General features: G+C 40.0%; 1 pseudogene; it reads right to left on the reverse strand.

Moving 5' to 3' along the window:
* Positions 1 to 488: 488 nt before the first annotated feature.
* LOC141410005 (uncharacterized) lies at positions 489 to 12426 on the reverse strand (annotated as a pseudogene).
* Positions 12427 to 23737: the final 11311 nt, after the last annotated feature.

The raw sequence follows: 23737 nt of genomic DNA on the forward strand, positions 1-23737 counted from the left end.
GATATTTTATTAGTACAAGTATACCCATGTACAACCATGTACTTAACAAAATAAGGAGATACTCATGACAATTATAATCCTCATTTCTGCAACTGGTCACGTGGTAGTAGCTAGTATTGATGACTACCTTTTTCTACTACCCATTTTGTATTCGCTTTGCATTCAGCAAGCACCTCAGCAGGTCGTTGTTTTTTACCTGGTGAAGTGACCCAGACCTTCCTTCCTGGAGGGTCTAGGCCATTTGTAGTCCTGTGTGAATTGGGCTGTTGTAGTTTCCCATTGACCTTAATCACAGGGCATGATAATCCTAAGAGATTCCCCTAAGGGATCTCACATGCATACTCTTCCTTACCTCTCTTGTGGAGTAGTAAACTGATTTCATCTTGATAGTCTGGCTCAATCTCCCCAGCCCACACTGTAACTCCCTTCTTAGCCTGTTGACTCAGAGGTAGAAGGAGTCCAAAGTGTCCAGGTGACAATCTTAACTTTCAATTTAATGGAATCGCTGTTGTGTCTCCTGGCGACAGCATTCCTCCCTCTGTAACAAAGACCTCTGGGCCAGCAGATGGTAATGTCACGGGAACAGGAAGCAAAAATTTTGCTAGTGGGTCACTAGGGGTGATGGTGAGTGGTGCCACTTCCACTTCCACCCCTCGATTCCTGGACCTGTCAATCCTGGTTATGGGAGAAACAGTACTATATATTGGACGCTGACTCAGAGCATACATGGCCTTCTGGAGAACTTTGCCCCAGCCCTGCAAAGTATAGTTACCTAGTTGGCATTGTAATTGTTACTTCAGGATGCCATTCCACCGTTCTATCAATTCAGCTGCTTCAAGATGATGGAGAACATCATAAAACCAGGAAATTCCATGAGCATGAGCCCACTGCTGCACTTCTTTAGCCACAAAGTCAGTGCCTTGGTCAGAGGCAATACTATATGGAATACCATGATGGTGGTTAAGGCATTCCATGAGTCTGCTGATGGTATTCTTGGCAGAAGCATTGTGTGCAGGATAGGCAAACCCATATCTGGAGTAAGTGTATTCTGGTGAGGACAAACCGCTGCCCTCTTCATGATAGAAGAGGTTCAATATAATCAACCTGACACCAAGCAGCCAGCTGATCACCCCGAGGAACGGTGCCATATTGAGGGCTCAGTGTTGGTCTCTGCCACTGGCAAATTGGACACTCAGTGGTGGCCATAGCCAGGTCAGCCTTGGTGAGTGAAAGTCCATGTTGCTGAGCCCATGCATAACCTCTATCCCTGATACCATGGCCACTTTTTTCATGGGCCCATTAAGCAATGACGGGGTGGCTGGGGAAAGAGCCTGAGTGGTGTCCACAGAATGAGTCATCCTATCCACTTGATTATTAAAATCTCCCTCTGCTGAGGTCACCCATTGGTGAGCACTCACATGAGATACACATATCTTCAGTTTTTGACCACTCAGAGAGATCCATCCACATACCTGTTCCCCCAATTTTTTTTTGTCATCAATTTTCCAATCATGCTTCTTCCAAGTCCCTGACCGTCTAGCCAAACCACTGGCTATAGCTCATCAATCAGTATATAATCACACATCTGGCAATTTCTCCTTCCATGCAAAGTGCACACCAGCTGCACTGCTTAATTTTCTGCCCATTGGGAGGATGTCCTTTCACCACTGTCCTTCAGGGATTGAAAGGGGCTGTAGTGCTAGAAAGAGGCTATAGTGCTGCAGCTGTCCACTTTCTGGTGGTGCCTGCATATTGTACAGAATCTGTAAACCATGCCCTTGTCTTCCTTTCTGTCAACTGATCATAGGGAACTCACCATGAGGTCATCAGTGCAGGCTGGGGGAGAGAAGGCAGGGTGGCAGCAGTGCTGACCATAGGCATTTCAGCCTCTTCCTCTTGTAACTTACTTGTGCCTTCAGGACCTGCTTGAGCCTGATCACGAATATACCACTTCCATTTGATGATGGAATGATGCTGTGTACTACTCATTTTATGGCTAGATGGGACTACATGGTGACTTGATGACCCATAGTCAAATATTCAGTTTCCACAAAAGTTCAGTAACAGGCCAAGAGCTGGCTCTCGGAGAGTAGTTATCTGCAAAAGATGGCAAAGCCTTGCTCCAAAATCCTAGAGGCTTCCACTGTGATTCACCTATGGGGACCTGACGAAGGCTTCAAACAGCATCCCTATCTGCCACTGACACCTCTAGCACTATGCTAGGTCATATGGCTTAAGTGGCAGAGCAGCTTGCACAGCAGCCTGGACCCATTGCTAAGCCTTCTCCTGTTCTGGTCCTCACTCAAAACTGGCAGGCTTTCAGGTCACTTGATAAATGGGGCAGAGTAATACACCCAAATGAGATATGTGTTGCCTCCAAAATCCAAATAAGCCCACTAAAGATTGTACCTCTTTCTTGGTTGTAGGAGGGGCCAAATGCAGAAACTTATCCTTCACCTTAGAAGAAATATCTCAACAGGCCTCAGTAAGTTCAGTGTGATTGCTACTTCTTGCTCAGTGGATCCAATCAGCATAATGTCATCAAAATAATGGACCAGTGTCATATCTTGTGGAAGACAAAAGCAATCAAGATCACTCCAAACAAGATTTTGACACAAAGCCAGAGAGTTGATATACCTCTCAGTTGGACAGTAAAGGTATATTGCTGGCCTTGTCAACTGAAGGCAAATTGCTTCTTGTGGGCTTTATGGACAGGAATGGAGAAAAAAGCATTTGCCAAATCAATGGTTACATACTAGGTACCAGGAGATGTGTTAATTTGCTCAAACAATGAAACCAACTCTGGTACAGCAGCTGCAATTGGAGTCACTACTTGGTTAAGCATACAATAATCCAATGTCATTCTCCAAGATTCATCTGTCTTCTGCACAGGCTAAGTGGCAAGTTGAATGGGGATGTGGAGGGAATCACCACCACTGCATTTTTCAAGATCTTGATTGTGGCACTAATCTCTGCAGTTTCTCCAGGGATGCAATATTGTTTTTGATTTACTATTTTTCTAGGTAGAGGCAGCTCTAATGGCATCCATTTGGTCTTTCACACCATAAAAGCCCTCACTCTACCATTCATGGAGCCAATGTGCTGGTTCTGCTAGCGGCTAAGTATGTCTTTGCCAATTATGCATTCTGAAACTGGGTAAATGACCACAGGATGAGTCCAGGGACCCACCGCACCCACCGTAGGTTGGAGCTGAGCTAAAACGTCATTAATTACCTGACCTCCATAAGCTCTTACTTTAAGTGGAAGACCATAATAACGTTTTGAGTCCCTTGCAATCAATGTCAGCTCAGAGCCAGTGTCCAGTAGTGAAATGGGAAAGTCCCCTGAGCCCCATCACAGGACGTATGACAGGGTGTGTCTCATCTTTTCAGCCATCGTATGTGCTCAATCCCTTTATAGGAACAGGAGCATGCAGGCAGGCAGGTGCAGGAGATGGAGTGTGCGCTTTAGGGTTCCAGCCCCATGTTAGCATCTAGGGGTGGGTGCCTGTGACTCCTAAAGTCCAAATGGGTGTGTGTTACAGTGCACTTTTTTTAGCTTTGCCATCTGCAGATGGCTTACATTTTAACCAGCTTAGTGCACCCTTTGTACTCAGGTCCTTGTCCATTGTCCAGGAAGAATCAGGTCACACACAGACTTGAGGATGGTGAATGTGGGGGTTTTATTGAGTGGTGGAGGTGGCTCTCAGTGGGATAGGTGGGGAGCTGGAAAGGGGATGGAGTGGGAAGATAATCTTCTTCTGGAGTTTGCCTATCTAGTGGCCAATCTCTCCAACCATTTTCACCTAAACTCCTCTCGATATTCAGATGCTCCTTCTCCTCTCTGCCCTGATGTTCTGCCATTCTGCTCTCCTGTATGTTTCCTTGTGGAATGGGGGTTTGAGGTTTATATGGGTACAGAACAGGGTGGTGTGGTAGGCCAAAAGGAAACTTTTTGTTGCAAAAAAAAGAATGCCTATTCTCATTTAGGACCATGGTTTTTCAGGCTTGAGGGCAGGGTCTTTGCTGAGGAACCACCCTCTTCTACCCGGTATTTCCCTGTCTCCTGTCTGTATCATTTCCCCACTCTGAAGAGGCACATCTAACTGCCATTAGACTATGGACAATGGCCAATCTTAGCTACTTCCTGCTAACAAGGGGCATTGTTTCAGGGAAGACAGAAGTCAGATTTCTCACAGAAGGGGTCTATCTAGGGGTGCCCAGCAGAAGGGAGCCATTCATCTGAGGTTCAATTGCCTGACCGTTCAGAGTTTGATAGCCTCTAGGTGAGAGAAAAAAAAGTAAGTTTTATAAGGTTAAGTATGCATGGGTTAAACATGTGTATTATATAAGGAAGGAATCTAGTGCCAAATATTACAGCAATAAGAAGTGAAATATACTAATCATTCTGAAAAAAATATTGTGCCTCATGGTATAGAACAGTAACAAAGGTGAGAACAGCAAGCATGGGAAAGACTATAAAGAGGATATCCATGGAAGGTTAATTATTAACACTTATCTTTTGTGATTTTTAGCCTGAGGTCACCAATCTCTTCACATTGGTACTTTGGGTGCTCTTTTGGGTTGACAGAGTCACCTCAGATGACTCCATTGGCTTTTCAGGCCAGTACTCCAGTATAATGAATTCAAGAGTCTATTCCAGTGACTTTCACTGCCATAGGAGTAGAAAGAAGTACAGTGAAAGGTCTCTCCCAACCTGGATCGATAGAGGGAGAGAGGGAAGGAAGTACCTTTACTATCACTAGGTCCCCTGGATTGAATAGAGGTAGCCCTGGTTCATGGGATTGGGCCCCTGTCCATTGTTTCAGTTCCTGTTGGAAATGGGCCAAAAAGGTTATGTGTTTAATTAAATCAGAGGTTTCTTGGTCCAGCAAGAAATCATTGGTGAGAAAAGAGTGTCCACACATCATTCTGAAGGGACACAAACCTAGCATTGAAGGAGTGTTTCTAATACGCAGTAGGGCTATGGGGAGGAGGGTAATCCAGTGGAGGTGAGTCTCCTAAGATAGTTTCCTGAGGTGCCTTTGATAATATCATTTGTCTTTTCTACCTTTCCTGAGGATTGCGGTCTCCAGACACAATGAAGATGGTACTGTGTGCCTGGTGCCTTTGAGAACCCTTGGGTGACAGCCGCCTTGAGCAAGGGACCATTATTCCTCCGGAGGCAGTTAGGGAGTCCAAGGCAAGGAATTATCTCATTGATTAGTACTTTTGTCACCTTAGAGGCTTTCTCTGTTTGACATGGAAATGCTTCTACCCAGTTAGTGAAAGCATCTATCCATACTAGGAGGTACTGGATGCCCCTTGCTTTTGGCATATGAGTGAAATCCATTTGCCAGTCTTCCCCTGGGTAGCCTCCTGTACTTTGGGTTCCTGGGCGAAGAAGCTGTCAATTAAGAGGATTGTTTCTAAGGCAGGTCTCACAAGCATTAACAACCTATTTAGCCATTTGTATCAGTTTTTTTTCCTGAGAACAATCTCTGGGCCAGTTGATAGGTTTTATCCTTTTAATAACTTTCCACTGGTTGGCAGTCAGTAGATGAAGCTTACCATCCTCCAACTGTAGCCATCCTGAGGACTGAAAGATATATCCCTGAGAGGTGGCCCCTTCTATTTTCACAGAAGAATATTGAAGTTTTATTTCTCTGATGGGGCCTTCCCAGATTAGTGGGGATTCAAGTGGGTCAGAGATCTGGGGCCCCCTTGCTGCTGATTTAGCTGCTCAGTGCACCAGCCTATTTCTCTCAGTTATTTTATCTAGCCCTCTTTGGTGGCCTTTACAATGAATTACTGCCACTTTCCACGGGAGGAAAACTATTCACTTCCAGATGGTATTTAATAGGAGACCCATTAGCTGTGAGGAAGTTCCTCTCTTTCCAGATAGTGCCATGGATATGTAGGACTAGGAAAGTGTACTTAGAATCAGTATAAGTGTTAACTGTTTTTCCTTTGCTTAATTTGAATGCCTTTGTAAGGATGATTAGTTTGGCTAGTTAAGCTCTTGTACCTGAGGAGAGGTATGCTCTCAACAATATCATTCAGAGTAACTATCGCATACCTTGCTTTATGGGTTCCTTGTTCTACCAAAAGCTTCCATCGGCAAAGGGAATCCAGCTTGGGTTCTCTAAGGGGGTTTCCTTGAGGTCTTCTGTGGCTGCATAGGTTTGTACTACTATTTGTTCCCAGTCATGTTCAAGCTCCCCAGCTTCCTCTGGGAGGAAGGTGACTGGAATTAGGGAGGGACAGATTCTTAATTGAACTGAAGATTTTTCTAATAACAGAGCTTGGTACCTGAGGAGGCAGTTGTCTGTTAGCCAGAGACTTCCCTTAGAAGGCAGTAGTCCTGCCGCATTATGTGGGGTACAAATGGTTAAGTTATTCCTCATGATTAACTTAGTTGCCTCTGGTACCAGCAAGGCTACTGCTGTGATTACCAGGAGTCAGGCTGGCCATCCTTTGGCTACCAAATGTAGTTCCTTACTCAGGAAGCCTACAGGCTGCTGGGCTGAGCCCTGGACCTGTGTTAGAACTCCTAGTACCATTCCCTTTCTTTCTGACACATAAAGATTAAATGTTTTCTCCATGGGGAGACTAAAGGCTGGTGCCTTAAGCAAGCTTGTTTTAGTTGGTCAGAGGCCTTTCTAGCCTGCAGTTCACAAATTAGACAGTGAGTTTTAGCTGCCTGAGTCTCCTTTATTAGATGACATAAGGAACAAGCTATTTCACCATACCCAGGTATCCATAGTCTGGAGGATCCTGTAATGCCTAAGAAGCCTTGCAGTTGCTTGAGGGTTTTGGGGTTGGGGGCGGGGGCCGGTGGGCAGGGAAGAAGATGGGTTTAATCCTGCTTTGCCCAGTGCCCTGGTTCTCTCTGACAAGACCAGGCCTAGGTACTTCACTGAAGTCTGACAGAACTGAGCTTTAGATTTTGAAACTTTATATCCTCGATTAGCCAGAAAAATTAAGAAGAGCCTTACTGCCCTCCTGAGAGATTTCCTCATTTGGAGCACAGAGGAGAAGGTCATCCACATGTTGCAAAACTTTAACCTGAGAGTAAAGGAACTCAGAGAAGTCTCTTGATAATGCCTCCCCAAAGAAGTGAGGGCTGTCTCGGAACCCCTGAAGTAACACCAACCAGATTAAATTGGTGATTTGGTTAGAAGGATCCTCAAATGCAAGCAAATTCTGGGAGTCAGGGTGTAATGGTATGCAGAAGAAGGCATCTTTTAGGTCCAGGACTGTGAACCTTTTAGTTTCCTCAGGTATTTGAGCTAGCAGGGTATACAGATTGAAAACCACCGGGTGTATCGGAAACACAGCCTCATGAATGAGGTGCAGGTCCTGAACTAGCCTGCATTCCCTGTTGGGTTTTTGTTCACCCAATATTGGGGTATTACAAGGGCTGTTGCATGGTTTGAGGAGATACATACAGTACGGGGACCCTGGGCCTGGCCCGAGAAACCACTTTTTCCTTCTGGGCCTCCAGGCCTGTGATGGGAGGGGCTGCTGCGAAGGTCTCTGACATGGGCTGGAGACATTTTCCCCATGGTCTTGGGGATTAACATTAGGCTCTTTGCTACTTACGCAAATTTCTGCAGCAGGCTTGAATTTCTCCCCAGAAAATGGGGTTTTTCTTTCTATCACAGTCAGGCTGCAAATTTTCCAAACTTTTATGCTCTGCTTCCCTTATAAAACTGAATGCCTTTAACAGTACCCAAGTCACCTCTTGAATGCTTTGTTGCTTAGAAATTTCTTCCACCAGATACGCTAAATCATCTCTCTCAAGTTCAAAGTTCCACAAATCTCTAGGGCAGGGGCAAAATTCTGCCAGTCTCTTTGCTAAAACATAACAAGAATCACCTTTACTCCAGTTCCCAACAAGTTCCTCATCTCTTTTGAGTTCCTCTGAGACCACCTCAGCCTGGACCTTATTGTCCATATGACTATCAGCCTTTTAGGCAAAGCCATTCAACAAGTCTCTAGGAAGTTCCAAACTTTCCCACATTTTTCTGTCTACTTCTGAGCCCTTGAAACTGTTCCAACCTCTACCTGTTACCCAGTTCCAAAGTCACTTCTACATTTTGGCATATCTTTTCAGCAACCCCCACTCTACTGGTACCGATTTACTGTATTAGTTCATTTTCATGCTACTGATAAAGACATACCCGGGACTGGGAAGAAAAAGAGGTTTACTTGGACTTACAGTTCCACATGACTGGGGAGGCCTCAGAGTCATAGTGGGAGGCAAAAGGCACTTCTTACATGGAGACAGCAAAAGAAAATGATGAGGAAGCAAAAGCAAAAACCCGTGATAAACCCATCAGATCTCATGAGACTTATTCATATTATGAGAATAGCACTGGAAAGACAGACCCCCATGACTTAATTACCTCGCCCTTGGTCCCTCCCACAACACATGGGAGTTCTGGGAGATAGAATTCAAGTTGAGATTTTGGTGGGGAGACAGCCCAACCATATCAGGCACCCCTGGTGCAAGTCCAACAAAGAGGTCAAGAGAAAACTCCTTCATCACTGCTTTGGTGGTTGTAGGTAAGATCCAGTACAATTTCATGGATTACCCAGCAAATACTTCTGTTCTCTTCTCTTACTTTCCCAAACAAATGGAATATCCCTTTCCATGTTGAGCTGTCTGGAGTTGTGGGAAGGGTGACACAAACATCCTTATCACCACCACTGGGATTGCACTGGGTCAAACCTGAAGCCAGCATAGCACTGAATCTTGCTCAAGACCAGCAGCAACTACTGTCCAGTTACTGCTGATGTTTACACAAGGCCCAAGGGCTCTTCAGTCAGCTAGTGGAAAATCCAGCCAGGCTTTTGTCCTTTTCTTTAGGGCTATGTGTACTCTCTCTTTCCCAGGCACACAGATTCTCTCTGTGTGCCACATGGCCACTGCTGGGGATGGGGAAGGGTTGATGTCAGCAGTTAAAGATTATCCTTCCTACCCTCTTCAGTGTCTCTTTCCTTGACATGATTTTAATACCAGGCGCTGTGATCATTCACATGATTTCTGGTTCATTTGAAGGTGCTTTCTCGTATGGATAGCTGTTTAATTTGGTGTTGCTAGGTAGGGGCAATGGTCTCTGGAAGGTTCAAACTGACCATCTTGCTCTGCTTTCTCTCTGATTTTTGTTGTTTGGTATCTCTCTAATTTGACCTTGACTACTCTCTGTTGAGAGTAGTCATAAGCCAAGATAGCCACTCTCTAGGGGAGCCCTCAGTGGGTTGAGGGTAGGGGTGAGTTGGGTTTGGGTATGTCAGGGAGGTAAGATGTAATGAGGAGGTGAAACCAAAGTGCATAATACAGGGGCAATGTATTACTTACAGACCACAGAGAGGATAGGCCACTATTAGGAGTCAGATGGGAAGTCTGGAAGTGGCAGAGAACTCAACCAATGAGTTGGGGGAAAGAGAGCAAGAAACAGAAGACCTGTGGGACTATGCCTTTATTAGGTTTCATGGGCATTATCCCTTAAGCTTTCCCGCAGGGATTGTGGATTGACTACTATAGGTCAGGGCTTTATCAACCTGCAGGATGCATTCCTCCACTGCCTACTGTGACTTCAGGAAATGCTGAAGGAACTTATTTGCCTGAAGAAACAAGATGGAACAAAGAACTTAGATTTCCACTAGGAAGATTTGTTCTCTACAGTCAGGTTCATCCATGTCATTTTTCTTTCTGCTTATAGTGCTTCAGAAATCCCTTATAATTCATGATAACTCCTTAGTGTGATGACAGTCCAACTCAGTCTTCTGCTTTTTGTCTTCCTGCTGTTCCTCTCCCTGTACTACTTCCTTCCACCTGCTCTAGGTACGAGCCAGTCAGAACTATGTACAATTGTGCAATCCAAAATCTCTGATGCTTTTGTATATTTGCATGTTTATCTGGGGCTTGTTCTCTTGGATGGCATCTCAATCTGTACAACACGTACACTACGGTCTGAATATATATGTCCTCCCAAATTCATATGTTGAACCCTAATTCCCAGGATGATGGCATTAGAAGGTGGGGCATTAGGGAAGTGATTAGGTCTTGAGTGTGGAGCTGTCATGAATTAGAGTAATGCCCCTCTAAGGGGCTGAGAGACTAGAGTTCACTTCCGCCATGTGAGGACACAGAGAGAAGGTGCCATCGATGAACAGGAAGTGCACCCTCATCATACACTGAACCTGCTAGTGCCTTGGTCTTTGGCTTCTCAGCCTCAGAACTGTAAGAAATGAATATCAATTGTTTATAAGTCACCCACTTTATGGCATTTTGTTATAGCATCCTGAATAGACTGAGGTAAGGTACAAATATTTTAAAATTTCTATCGCCTTTCTCTTCCTGGAAGGTTTCCTAGACCGCTTTCCCAGTATGAAATGCAGCCCCAAACTCTGTTGCTATGCCCCCCTGCCACTTGTTAGATATATAACTCTAGGCAAGTTCTTTAAGCTACCCAAGCCTTCCAGTTCACTTGTATCAAATGTGGGAAATAAGAGTAGATGCTTCATAACATTCTTTGAAGAATTAAATGAAAACATCTGTGACACCATGCCTGCCACACAGGTAATAATTGTTCAACATATGTTAGTTGCATTACTGTTATTATGCTTAATACTTCTATTATGACAGCTCAGCATCACAGGACTGTAAGCATGATAACTGTATATGCAATTGTCTGTTTATTCAATTCTCTCTCACTTTGATCAGTCTTGACTGCAAAGACTCTGACATTACCTTGTCAATCACTGGCACTTGACAGAATGTCTGATACAACATTGGATGAAAAAATGAAGAACTCTATTCTCTTTCCCTGTACTCTTTTTTTTGGGAGTTAATATTTCTACTCTTCTCAGGAATTAACCACAAATGGTGGCCATTAAAAGCTAAAAGTATAATATGTCCTCATGCTCTGTGTATTATCCACAGCTGGTACTGTGCTCCAGATTTTCAGGAGATCCCTTTGACTCTATTCTGTAAGCTTTCCCATGCTCCTCATATAACTCACCTTAACTCCTTTCCTGGGCACTAGCCAATAGTCCCATTTGATTCTTTTCTTTACTTCTGTGTGGAGTTTGTGTCCTCCAGGAATATAGAGCCTTTCTGCTGAAAATCTTTTCATTAGAGCCTTTAAGAGATGATTAAGTTTAGCTTGCAATATTGAACAGATGCCTGTTCGTTTTGCAGCCATAAATCCTCCTTCCTATTCTTTAGGATTTCCTGCAAGGGGAATGTAGATGAAAGTCACCAGAAGAAAGGGATGTAGTGATGAAATTTCAAACAATCTTATTTGATGGGCGGTCTAACTGTGGTCCTTTTGAGAACATTTTAGTGGAGCAGCACAGGCAATGCAGCAAGAATCAAGAGACTTAATTTACTTTCAACTCTAAAAACACTCTGCAAGGCATAGGGAAAGCTTCTTGTTAACTTCCCTGTGCTGAAGATTCTTCATCCAGGAAATGCTGAGGTTGCACTATGTAATCTTCATGGTTCCTTAGCAGCTGTAGCATCCTGTAATTCTGTCTTCAGTAACAAAATGAAAGTAAGCAATGACATGTTAAGGGATTCCATCCAAGAAAATCAAGATTCTAGGAATGGATGCATACACAGAGAGTGGCAACAGGTAAGTAATGACTTAGGGGCATTCTGGAACCATGCTACTATGCACTGTAGGAGGAGGCAATGATGAATTTGACAGATCAGATAAATCCTGAATAAAAGTCCCAAACTTTGTGATTAAAAAATAAAGGAAATAAAGTTCTCTAGAACCCTCTCTGTGATGAGAATTCACAATTCTTTACCATGAATAGCAGATAATCCACGGGAGCAATGTGTCAAATTGTAGGCATAATTCCATGACCCAAAAATGGGAAGCAAAAATGCTAAGACAATGTACCATGAGCTTCTTCTGGAATTCCTGGTTTTCACCCTTGGAGTGCTCCATGAAGACTGCAATGGCTTCCCTCTCACATGCTGTGTGCATGTCCAGCAGCTCCTGGAGCATGTCTGTGGGGAATCTCATCCGCTGGGCCATATGCTGGCTGTAGTGGTTGGCTGCCCTCTGCAAGGCCACTGAATTCTCACGCTGGGCCAGAGTCATCACTGTGTTCTCCAAACAAGGTACTGCTCCACTGTTGATGGCATCCACATAAGTCACCACCAGAGTCCCCAGCCCTGATAGGACATGAACTAGAGATTTATATAAAGTTCAAACTCAATAGGATCCAGGTTTATGAGATGAAGATTCTAAAATAACACACACACACACACACACACACACACACACACACACCCCTCCCTACTTATTTCTGCTATGATCACTTCATTTCCACATTTACTCTTCATTCCATTGTTCTCCAGGCCATAACATTAAAAATTTAAATACCTACCTTCATCTAACATAGTCAGGGGTGTCAGGGGAAAATCATTTCACATTAACACAAATTAAGGGAAAAATAGGATACATAGGTGAGGTAAAGTAACTCAGATAATATGTATTCATAATTCTTAAGCTTTTCATACATTCTCAAGGATTCATCACTTAGTATTTGTTTTGAACATGGCTAACCTCCCACATAATCTCCTTAAGAAAAATGCTTATCTTATAGGACTTCCCTTGAGAAGACCATGTATTCTGTTTTCATACCCAGTTACTGATTTTATTATCAATGATGAGGTCTTCACGTATCTGGGAGCTTCCACTATCCTTGATAATATTTGAGTATTTGGAAAAGAATTTATAATCCCTGTCATGGGAGATAATTACTAAAACACACACATTTATCTTTGGGATATGAGTATTTGTCAGTGCATGCTTCTGTATGGAATGACACAATATTACTTAAGAACTTGTATAATAATTAAATATCCAACACATATTAGGCTACACAGAAATATAATTTTGGAAGAAGAGTCTCACGATTCACAGTGACCTTGACTCCTTCCCTGAGGGTCTTGGTCCTTGCATGGGTGAAGATGTAAGAACAGAAATTATTTGATTGTTCCTGGAATTTACAGTCCAGTTGGTTTTCCAACACATCCTCAGTATGAGCTAGGAGCCCCTGTTCATTTTGGCCAGTCAAAGACAAAACACTTTCATTGTAGAAAGAAATACCTCATACATGCCCTGATGGTGCTGGAAGTTTTAGCTTTGTCACCTAATGAAGAGGTAAACAGTGTCACAGTAAGTACAATCTTGGTACAAGCCAGTTAAAGATTTTTATCTCTGGGGACTTTTTATCTTCAGCATCTTTTATGCTCATAGAACCCCTTTAATATGTTCATTTAATGCTTATTACAAATCCAGCTCATACCAATGAAATATCTCTAGAGAGAAATTTTGGGAAATACCTGCACCAGGCAAAGAAATGTACAACTGGTATCAATAGAAACAAGCATGGCGTCTGGGACTGTGCTTGTTTCTGACAGCCCTGTCTAGGACAAGGATAGAAATATTGATAGAGGTTAATGCTGCCTGTATATTCCCATTTTCTGCCCTTGAGACTCAATACGTTGTCATTTACCATTATTTTTGTTTTCAAGAGGGTCTGACTCTGTCACCTAGGCTGGAGTGCAGTGGTGCAATCATAGCTCTCTGCAAACTCTTAAACTTCTGGGCTCACACAATCCCCCTGAATAGCTGAGAATTCAAGCATGTGCCAACATGCCTGGCTATTTTTTTTTATTTTTATTTTTTGTAGCAATGGGATCCCACTATGTTGTTCAGACTGGTCTTGAACTCTTGGCTTCATGCAGTCCTCCCACCTCACTCTCCCAAAGTAAATGAATTACAGGCATGAGCCATTGCACTTGGTAAGCTTCTGTTATTCTTACGATTTTTTTAAATGTTCAGTGTCATATGCTCTTTCTATCAAACCATAGTCATGGACTTAGTAGGATTTCAATATGCTAGTCTACAAGGTATTCTGCAACACCAAGCTACTGTGACCAAATTAGAATTTTCATTAAAGCTACAGAGAGATATAAATGAGTTAAAAAATAAATACTCTGATTTACTCTGATTAATTTTTCCTTTATTCAAGCAAAAAAAGCATGTATTATGTGCTACTAAGTTCTATACACTATATTTGTTGCTGGAAATTAGGCATCAGATAAGGCAGATAGCTTCCTACTTTATAGGTTTATATTTTATTATAAGAAGACAAATAAACAAGTAAAGATAAAAATAAACCAAATATGTTCTTATTGTGTTAGGTTCAGGGGCAACATGAGAAAGGAGAGTCAGGTAAAACCTTTTGGAGACTGGACATTTATGCAGAGGCTTAAAGTAAATGGGTGTGTGAAGAGCCAGGAAGTACTGCAAGCAGAGTGAAGCACAAGTGTAGATACCTGGGGACAGGAAGGGGCTTGTGATTTGCAAGAATATTAATAGGAGTGGTGAAAATATAAAAGATGAGTTTGGAGAAATAGAAAATAATAGATCATGATGAACCTACAAGAAGTATGGATTTTACATAAATCTAACGGAAGCTTAAGGAGGGTATTTAAAGCAGCTAGATTTAAGACCACTCTTGTTGCTTTGAAAAGAATTGATTAGAGAGTGAAAGCCAGAAAGTGGAAGCAAGAAAGATAGTATGCTAGGAAGTATTTAAAGCACAAGATGAAGATGACAGCTTAAGATGATACAATATGAATGGAGAAAAATAGATGGATTTGTGCTATACTGAGCAAGAAAAATAAGAGGAGGGGGAGGTGGAACAAGATGGCCAAATAGAAACCTCCAGCGTTCATCCTCCAAGCAGGAACACAAAATTGAAAAACTATCCCCAGAAGAAAGCATCTCCATAAGAACCAAAATCAGGTGGCAATTACAATATTTGATTTTAACATCGTATCAAGGAAAGAGGCACTTAAAAGGGTAGGAGAGACAGCCTTGAACTTCCTACAGCACCCCTCCTCAATCCCTAGGCAGCACAGCATGGCACAGAGAGAGAATCTGTGTGCTTGGGGGAGGGAGAGTAAAGTTATTGTGAGATTTTACATGGTCTCAGTGCTGCCCTATCACAGTGGAAAATAACACTGGGCAGAATTTGGCCAGCACCTATGGAGGGAGCATTTAAAGCAATCTTAGCCAGAGGGGAATAACTCATGTATCCCAGTGGTAGAAACTTGAATTACAGCTAGCCCCACCACCATGGATGATACAGAAGAAATAGAAAGAAACACATGGCTTTGTGCTATATTTAGTAAGAGAAATAAGAGGACCTAAGATTTAAAGTCCTCTGGGGTTCTAAATAAACTAGAAATGCAGTCTAGGCTACAAGAACTGCAATTCCTGGGCAATTCTGTTGTTTTGGGGAAAGTACGAAAAGAGAACAAAAGTTTGTGCCTAGTAATCCTGAGAATTCTACTGGATCTTACCCAATAAAAAGGCAATAACTCTACAACTCTGCAAGAGTCACAGTGTCACTGGGCTTTGGGTACCCACTAACGCATATATGGTTGCAGTGACTAAAGACTTAGATGACAAGAATTATTTCCCCTTAAATACTGGGAAAGCCTTCTCTATAAGGATGAGTACAAACAGGCCCAGAGTGCGAAGATTAGAATAAATAACTGATGTCAATGCCCAGACATCAGGAAACATTCACAAACATCAAGACCATCCAGGACACCATGACATCACCAAATGAGCAAAATATGGCACCAGTGACCAATTCTGGAGTGACAGAGGTATGTGACATTTCACACAGAGAATTTAAAATTACTGTGTTGAGGAAGCTCAGTAAAATCCAAGGTAACACAGAGAAGGAATTCAGAATCCCATCAGAAACATTCAACAAAGTGATTGAAATAACTTAAAAGAATCAAGCAGAAATGCTGGAGCTGAAGAAATTCAATTGACAAACTAAAACTAAAGAATATATCAGAATCTCACAATCCAGGAGAAGAAAAAATTAGTGATCTTGAAGGCAGATGATTTGCAAATACACAGTGATAGAAGTTAAAAGAAAACAGAATAAAAAATAATGAAGCATGTCTATAGGATCTAGAAAAGAGCCTCAGAAAGGCAAATCTGAAAGTTATTGGCCTTAATGAGGAGGTAGAGAGAGAAGTTGAGGTAGAAATCGTATTCATAGGGATAAAAATAGACATTACCAAACCTAGGGAAAGATAACAATATTCAAGAACAGGAAGATTATAGGAGACCAGGCAGATTTAACACAAATAAGACTACCTCAATATGTTTAATAATCAAACTCCCAAAGGTCAAGGATAAATAGAGGATACTAAAAGCCACAAGAGAAAAGAAAAAAAAAACATATAAAAGAGCTTCAATATGTCTAGCACAAATTACTCAGTGGAAAGCTTACTAGCCAGGAGTAAGTGGTATAATACATTTAAACTGTTAAAGAAAAAATCTTTTATCCTAAAAAAATCATACCAGTGAAAATATCCTTCAAACATAAAGGAAAAGTAAAGACTTTTCCAACAAACAAAAGCTGAGGTATTTCATCAATATAAGACCTGCCCTAAAAGAAATGCTAAAGAGAGTACTTCAATCTGAAAGGAAAGCATGTTAATGAGAAAATAAAAAAAAAAAATCATCTGAGTACATAAAATTCATTCGTAACAGTGAGTATACAGACAAATATAAAATAATATGACACTGTAATTGTGGTATGTAAACTACTCATACCTTGCCTAGGAAGACTAAAAGACAAATTTATCTAAAATAATAACCACAACAACTTTTTAAGACATAGACAGTATAATAAGATATAAACAGAAACAACAAATAGTTGAAAAGCAGAGAGGATGAAGTTAAAGTGTTGAATGTTATTAGCTTTCTCTTTGCTTGTCAGTATTTTTGTAGATTGTAGCAATTAGAGTTTAATTGTCATCAGTGTAAAATAATGAGTTATAAGATATTAGTTGCAAGCCTTGTGGTAACCACAAATCAAAAAACCTACAACAGATACACAAAAAAATATATAGAGCAAGAACTTAAAACTTACCAACAAGAAAATCACTTTCACAAAAAGAAAGACATGAAGGAAGAAGAGAAGAAAGAGAAGACCACAAACAACCAGAAAACAAAACGAAATGGCAGGAGTAAGTTTTTATTTAGCAACAATAACATCGAATGCAAATGGACTATACTCTCCAATCAAAAGTCACAGAGAGACTGAATGGATTAAAAAAACAAAATGCAATGATCTTTTGTCTACAAGAAACACACTTCACCTATAAAGACATACACAAACTGAAAATAAGAAGAAGGAAAAAGACATTCCATGTCAATGGAAACCAAAAAAAAAGAGCAGGAATAGCTATACTTATATCAGATAAAATGAATTTCAAGATAAAAACTATAAAAAAGACAAAGAATTTCACTATGTAATGAGTAAAAGGGATTAATATAGCAAGAGGTTATAACAATTGTAAATACATATGAACCCAATACTGGAGCATCTAGATATATAAAGCAAATATTATTAGTTCAAAAAAGAGAGACAGATCCCAGTACAATAATAGCTGGAGACTTCAACACCTCACCTTCAGCATTGGACAGATCAGCCAAACAAAAATTACAAAGAAAATATCAGACCCAATCTATACTATAGACCAAAAGACCTAATAGGTATTTACAGATTATTTCATCCAAGGGTTGCAAAATACACATTCTTCTCCTCAGGAAATAGATCATCCTCAAGTATAGACTGTACATTAAGCCACAAAATCAGTCTAAAAAACACAAAAAAGGTAAATATCATACTTGACACATATCAAGTATCTTCTCTGACCACAATGGAATAAAACTGGAAATCAAGAATAAGAGAAAACTTAAAAAGAACACAAACTTTGGAAATTAATCAATTTGCTCCTGAATGACCAGTGGGTCAAAATACAAGAATCAAATTTAAAAATTCCTGAAACAAATGCAAATGGAACATATCAAAACTTCTGGGATAAGCAAAAGTGGTACTAGAAGGAAAGTTTATAGCAATAAACACCTACAACAAAAAGGGAGCAATACTTCAAATAATCTAGTAATGCATCTTAAGGAACTAGAAAAGCAAGAGGAAAATAAATCTAAAATTAGTAGAAGAAAAGACATAATAATGATCTGAGGAGGATAAAAGAAGAAATTGAAATGAGAAAAAGCAATACTAAATATCATCAAAAAGGAAAGTTGGTTTTTTGAAAAGATAATGAAAACTGGCAAACTTTTCGCCAGACTAACTGATAAAGAGAGAAGACCCCAAATACATAAAATCAGAGATGAAAAAGGATGCATTACAACTTATACTGCAGAAATGTAAAGAATCATTGGACTATTATGAACAACTATATGTCCACAAATTGGAAAACATAAGTGGATAAATTCCTAGACATATACAACCTACCAAGATTGAACCATGAAGAAATCTGAAAACTAAATAAAGCAATAAGAAGTAATGACATCAAAGTCATAATAAAAAGTCTCCCAGCAAAGAAAAGCCCAAGACCCAATGGTCTCAATGCTGAATTCTACCAGACATTTAAAAAAGAATACTGATCCAACTCAAATTATTCCCAAAAAAAGAGGGAGAGGGAATACTATGAAACTTATTCTACAAGGCCGGTATTACCCTGATGCCAAAAGCAAAAAACATTAAAAAAAAAAAAAAAAAAAAAAAAAAAAAGAAAAGAAAAGAAAAGAAAGAAAACTACAGGCTAATATCTCTGGTGAATATTGATGCAAATATCCTCAACAAAATACCAGCAAAGCAAATTCAACATCAAATTTAAAAAATCATTCATCATGACCAAGTTCATCCCAGGGATGCAAGGATGGATCCACATATGCAAATCAATGTGATATATCATGTCAAAAGAATTAAGGACAAAAATCATATGATCATTTCTACTGACTCTGACAAACCATTTGATAAAATTCAACATCTCTTCATTATAAAAACCCTCAAAAATATGGAGATAGAAGGAACATCCCTTAACAGAGTGAAAGCCATATACCACAGAACCATAACTAGTATCATACTGAATGGGGAAACCTGAAAGACTTTAATATCTGGAATACAACAAGGAGGCCCAATTTCACCACTGTTACTCAACATGTACTGAAAGTCCTAGCTGGAGCAATCAGAGAAGAGAAAGAAATAAAATGTATCCAAATTGGAAAGGAAGAAGTCAGTTTATTCTTGTTTGTAGATGATATGATCTTATATTTGGAAAAGCCTAAAGACTCCACCAAAAAACTTTTAGAATTTCTAAACAAATTTAGTAAAGTTGCAGGATATAAAACCAACCTACAAAAATCAGTAGCATTTCTATATGCCAACGGTGAACAAACTATAAAGAAATCAAGAAAGTAAACCCATTTACAATGGCTACAAATAAAATCAAATACCTAGAAATTCACTTAACCAAAGAAGTGAAAGTTCTCTACAATGAAAACTGCATAACATTAATGCAAAAAATTGAAAACATGAGAAAATAATGGAAATATATCCCATGTTCATTGATTGGAATAATCAATATTGTTAAAATAACTCTACTACCCCAAAGAATCTACAGATTCTATGCAATCCTTATCAAAATACCAATAACATTCTTGACAGAAATAGAAAAAACAATCCTAAAATTTATATGGAAGCACAAAAGACCCAGGATAGCCAAAGCTATCCTAAGCAAAACCAACAAAACAGAAGAACTCACATTACCTGATTTCAAATTATACTACAGAGCTATAGTAATTAAAACAGCATGGTACTGGCATAAAAAACAGACATGTAGACCAATGGAGTAGAATAGAGAAACCAGAAACAAATCCATATACCTAAGCACACACATTTTTGACATAGGTGCCAAGAACATACATTGGGAAACGGACTGTCTCTTCAATAAATGGTGCAGGGAAAACTGGATATCCATATGCAGAAGAATGAAAGTATCACTATCTCTTGTCATATACAAAAGTCAAATTAATATGGATTAAAGACTTACATGTAAGACATCAAACGTTGGAACGACTACAAGAAAACATTGGAGGAACTCTTCAGGACATTGGTCTAGGCAAAAATTTTTTGAGTAATACCCCACAAGCACAAGCAACCAAAGCACAAACTGGTAATTGGGATTATATCAAGTCAAAATCTTTCTTCACAGAAACATAAATCAATGACAAAGTGAAGAGACAACCCACAAAATGGGGAAAATATTTGCAAACTACTCATCTGACAAGGGATTAATAACCAGAGTATATAAGGAGCCCAAACAATTCAATTGGAAAAAATCTAGTAATTTTAAAATGTGCAAAAGACCTGAATAGACATTTATCAAAAGAAGACAAACCAATGGCAAACAGTGATAATTTTCACAGAGTAATGCAAATCAAAACTACAATGAGATATCATTTCACCTCATTCAAATGGTTTTCATCCAATAGACAGGCAATGACAAATACTGATGAGGATGTAGAGAAAGGAAAAATCTCACACACTGTTAGTGGGAATGTAAATTAGTACAGTCACTGTGGAGAACAATATAGAGATTCCTCAAAAAACTAAAAATAGAACTACCATATGATCCAGCAATCCCACTGCTATGTATATATCCAAAAGAAAGGAAATCAATACGTTGAAGAGATATCACACTCCCATGTTTGTTGCAGCACTGTTCACAATAGCCAAGATTTGGAATCAACCTAAGTGTTCATCAATAGATGAATGGATAAAGAAAGTATGATATATATACACAATAACAGAGTACTATTCAGCCTTAAAAAGATGAGATCCTGTTTTTCACAACAACATGGATGGAACTGAAGGACATTCAAGCACAGAAAGCCAAACTTCGCATGTTCTCATTCATTTGTGGGTGCTAAAAATTAAAACAAACTCATGAACATAGGGAGTAGAATGATGGTTACCAGAGCCTGAGAAGGGTAGTGGCAGGGATGGTGCAGGGGGTAATGTGGATGGTTAATAGGTACAAAAATATAATTAGATATCATGAATAAGATCTAGTATTTCATAGCACAACAGGATGACTGGAGTGAACTATAATTTATTGTACATTTCAGAATTACTGAGGGATTGCAGTTGGATTGTTCATAATACAAAGATATGATGCATGCTTGAGGTGATGGAAACCCCATTTACTCTGATGTGATTGTGATTATTACACATTGTATGCCTACTTCAAATTATCTCATATATATATGATCTCATATATAGATAGATAAATCTCATATGTATATGAGATATATTGTTATTCCTCATATATATACATATATATATATCTACCTAACATAAAAGTTAAAAATAAAATAACTTTTTAAATAGAGTAAGAGGACTGATGCATGGATTATATGTGGGAGAATAAGTGAAGGATGTAAGGTTTGGAGCTTGATACTACAAGGTTGGTGGTATATGTAGTAGTGGTATATGGTGGTATATGTAGTAGAAAAGAGGTGAGAAAGCAGAGTGTGTGTTTATTTTTGGGTTGTTTTGATTGTTTTCATTTGGATTTAGAAGATAGGATTGATCAAGACTTCTAATGTGAAAATGATAACTTTAAGGTGACAACTTACAAAAAGGAGAAATGAAGTGGTTTATTTATGAGTCTGAATTTCAGAAGAGTAACTGAAGCAGGAAGTATTAATTTCAGAGGTATCAGAGTAGGGGCAGCACTTAAAGACCTGGGATTGGATAAGACTACTTTAGAAGAGGGTATATACAGAGAAAACGAAAGATCTCAGGACCGAGGCCTGGAGGGCCTACCATTCAGATAACTGGAAGAAAAATTGGAGGCTGATGAAGACACTGAAGGGAACTAGATACAGAGGAAGAAACCTAGAAGAGTGTGTTGCCACAGAACACAAAAGAGGAAAGTATTTAGAGGAGCAGGGATAAGTCAACCATGAGAAATGATGCCCAGCAGCAGACCAAAACAGTTACAAAGAACCAGCTGGTGAGTCAGATAATATAGACTATACTGGTAAATTTAACAAAAGCAGTTCAGTGGAATGCTGAGGTTTAAAACCACAGAGGAATTGACTGAAAAGAGAGATGGGAAGAGAAGAAGTGAGAAAAGAATATTGATACAATCTACTTTTGTGTCAAAGAGAGGTTAAAAAAAATGGGGTGGCACTCATAAGATGTGGTGGCCAGGGAGAGTTTTAAGACTCATGCATGTTGGCTAGTTAATAATTAGTAGAGAAAGCAAAACTTGATGTGAGAGTAGGGATCATTGTAAGAGTTCAATGTCTGAGCAGCTTAGAAAAGATGGAATGAATAACTCTATCTATGGGAGGTCTTTCTTTTATAGGAAGCTGAAATAACAGGTGTAAATCAAAGAATTGGACACAGAAAGAAGTAGGAGTCTTGCAAGGTGTCTGCATACATTTAAATCTATGCATGTGTACATGGACAATTGAGTATATATTCATATACCCTTAATAGCGTCTAAAATAATTTCTTACTTACAAAATTACATACTTCTGTGTCATTCTTCTTCAGTAAAGGGCATCACCATCAACTTGGTCGCTCAAACTATGGGTAGCCTGGGAAAATAGAGTTAAAATAACCATTATTTTATAAATGTGCTTGAAATTATCAGGGAAGATATAATAATAGTTTCTAATAAATAAAGGCTAATATATCTTATACTACCCATCTCATTTAGGCTTCAGAACAATGCTCTAAAATAGATATTTCTATCAATCCAATTACAGATGAGGAAGCAGAATCATAGGGATTCAGTAGCTTCCCCAAAGCCACACAACAAGTATGTGATAAAGTTAGGGTTATATGTTTGTGTCTCTGCACGTGTGGTGTTTATGAAAGTATATGTAGTTGTTTCAGAAATGTAATAAGAAAGGCAAACTTAGACTTCTAATCTGTAATGTGAAAATTACAAAACACCTTCCATGTATATTGATGCTAATCAGATAAAAGTTAAAAGGTCAGATTACACAACACAACACATTGTAAGAGGATGAACCAATTCCTTTGAAGGAGTGAGAGGATTCATTAAAGAGATATTTTCGGCCAGGCGCGGTGGCTCACGCCTGTAATCCCAGCACTTTGGGAGGCCGAGGTGGGTGGATCACAAGATCAGGAGATCGAGACCATCCTGGCTAACACGGTGAAACCCCGTCTCTACTAAAAACATACAAAAAAATTAGCCGGGCGTGGTGGTGGGCGCCTGTAGTCTCAGGTACTTGGGAGGCTGAGGCAGGAGAATGGCGTGAACCCGGGGGGCGGAGCTTGCAGTGAGCCGAGATCGCACCCCTGAACTCCAGCCTGCGCGACAGAGCGAGACTCCGTCTCAAACAAACAAACAAACAAACAAAAACAAAAACAAAAAAGCAGAGATATTTTCGTGGGCTCATCTTGCTGCCTTGCTGTCTTGATATAGTAAATTGTTTCCAAAGATGGGCACCATCCTCTCATCTCTGGATATCCATGCCATTTCTTCCTGAAGAGATGGAATCTACTACTTCTCCCTTTGAATCTGGGTTGCCCTTGTGATTTGCTTTGGCAAAGAGTATGTGTCAGAAATGACTGTGACAGTCCCGGCCTCTATCTTAAGAAACACGGAAGTTCCTGTTGTTGCTCTCTTGGAAGGCAACAGCCATACTAAGAAGTTCAATTACCACGTTAGAAAGAGCAGCCACGTTGATGGATGGATGGATGGATGGATGGATGGATGGATGGATGGATGGATGGATGGATAGAGAGAG

Source organism: Macaca fascicularis, chromosome 1 (genome assembly GCF_037993035.2).
Source record: "Macaca fascicularis isolate 582-1 chromosome 1, T2T-MFA8v1.1".
Lineage (NCBI taxonomy): Eukaryota > Metazoa > Chordata > Mammalia > Primates > Cercopithecidae > Macaca > Macaca fascicularis.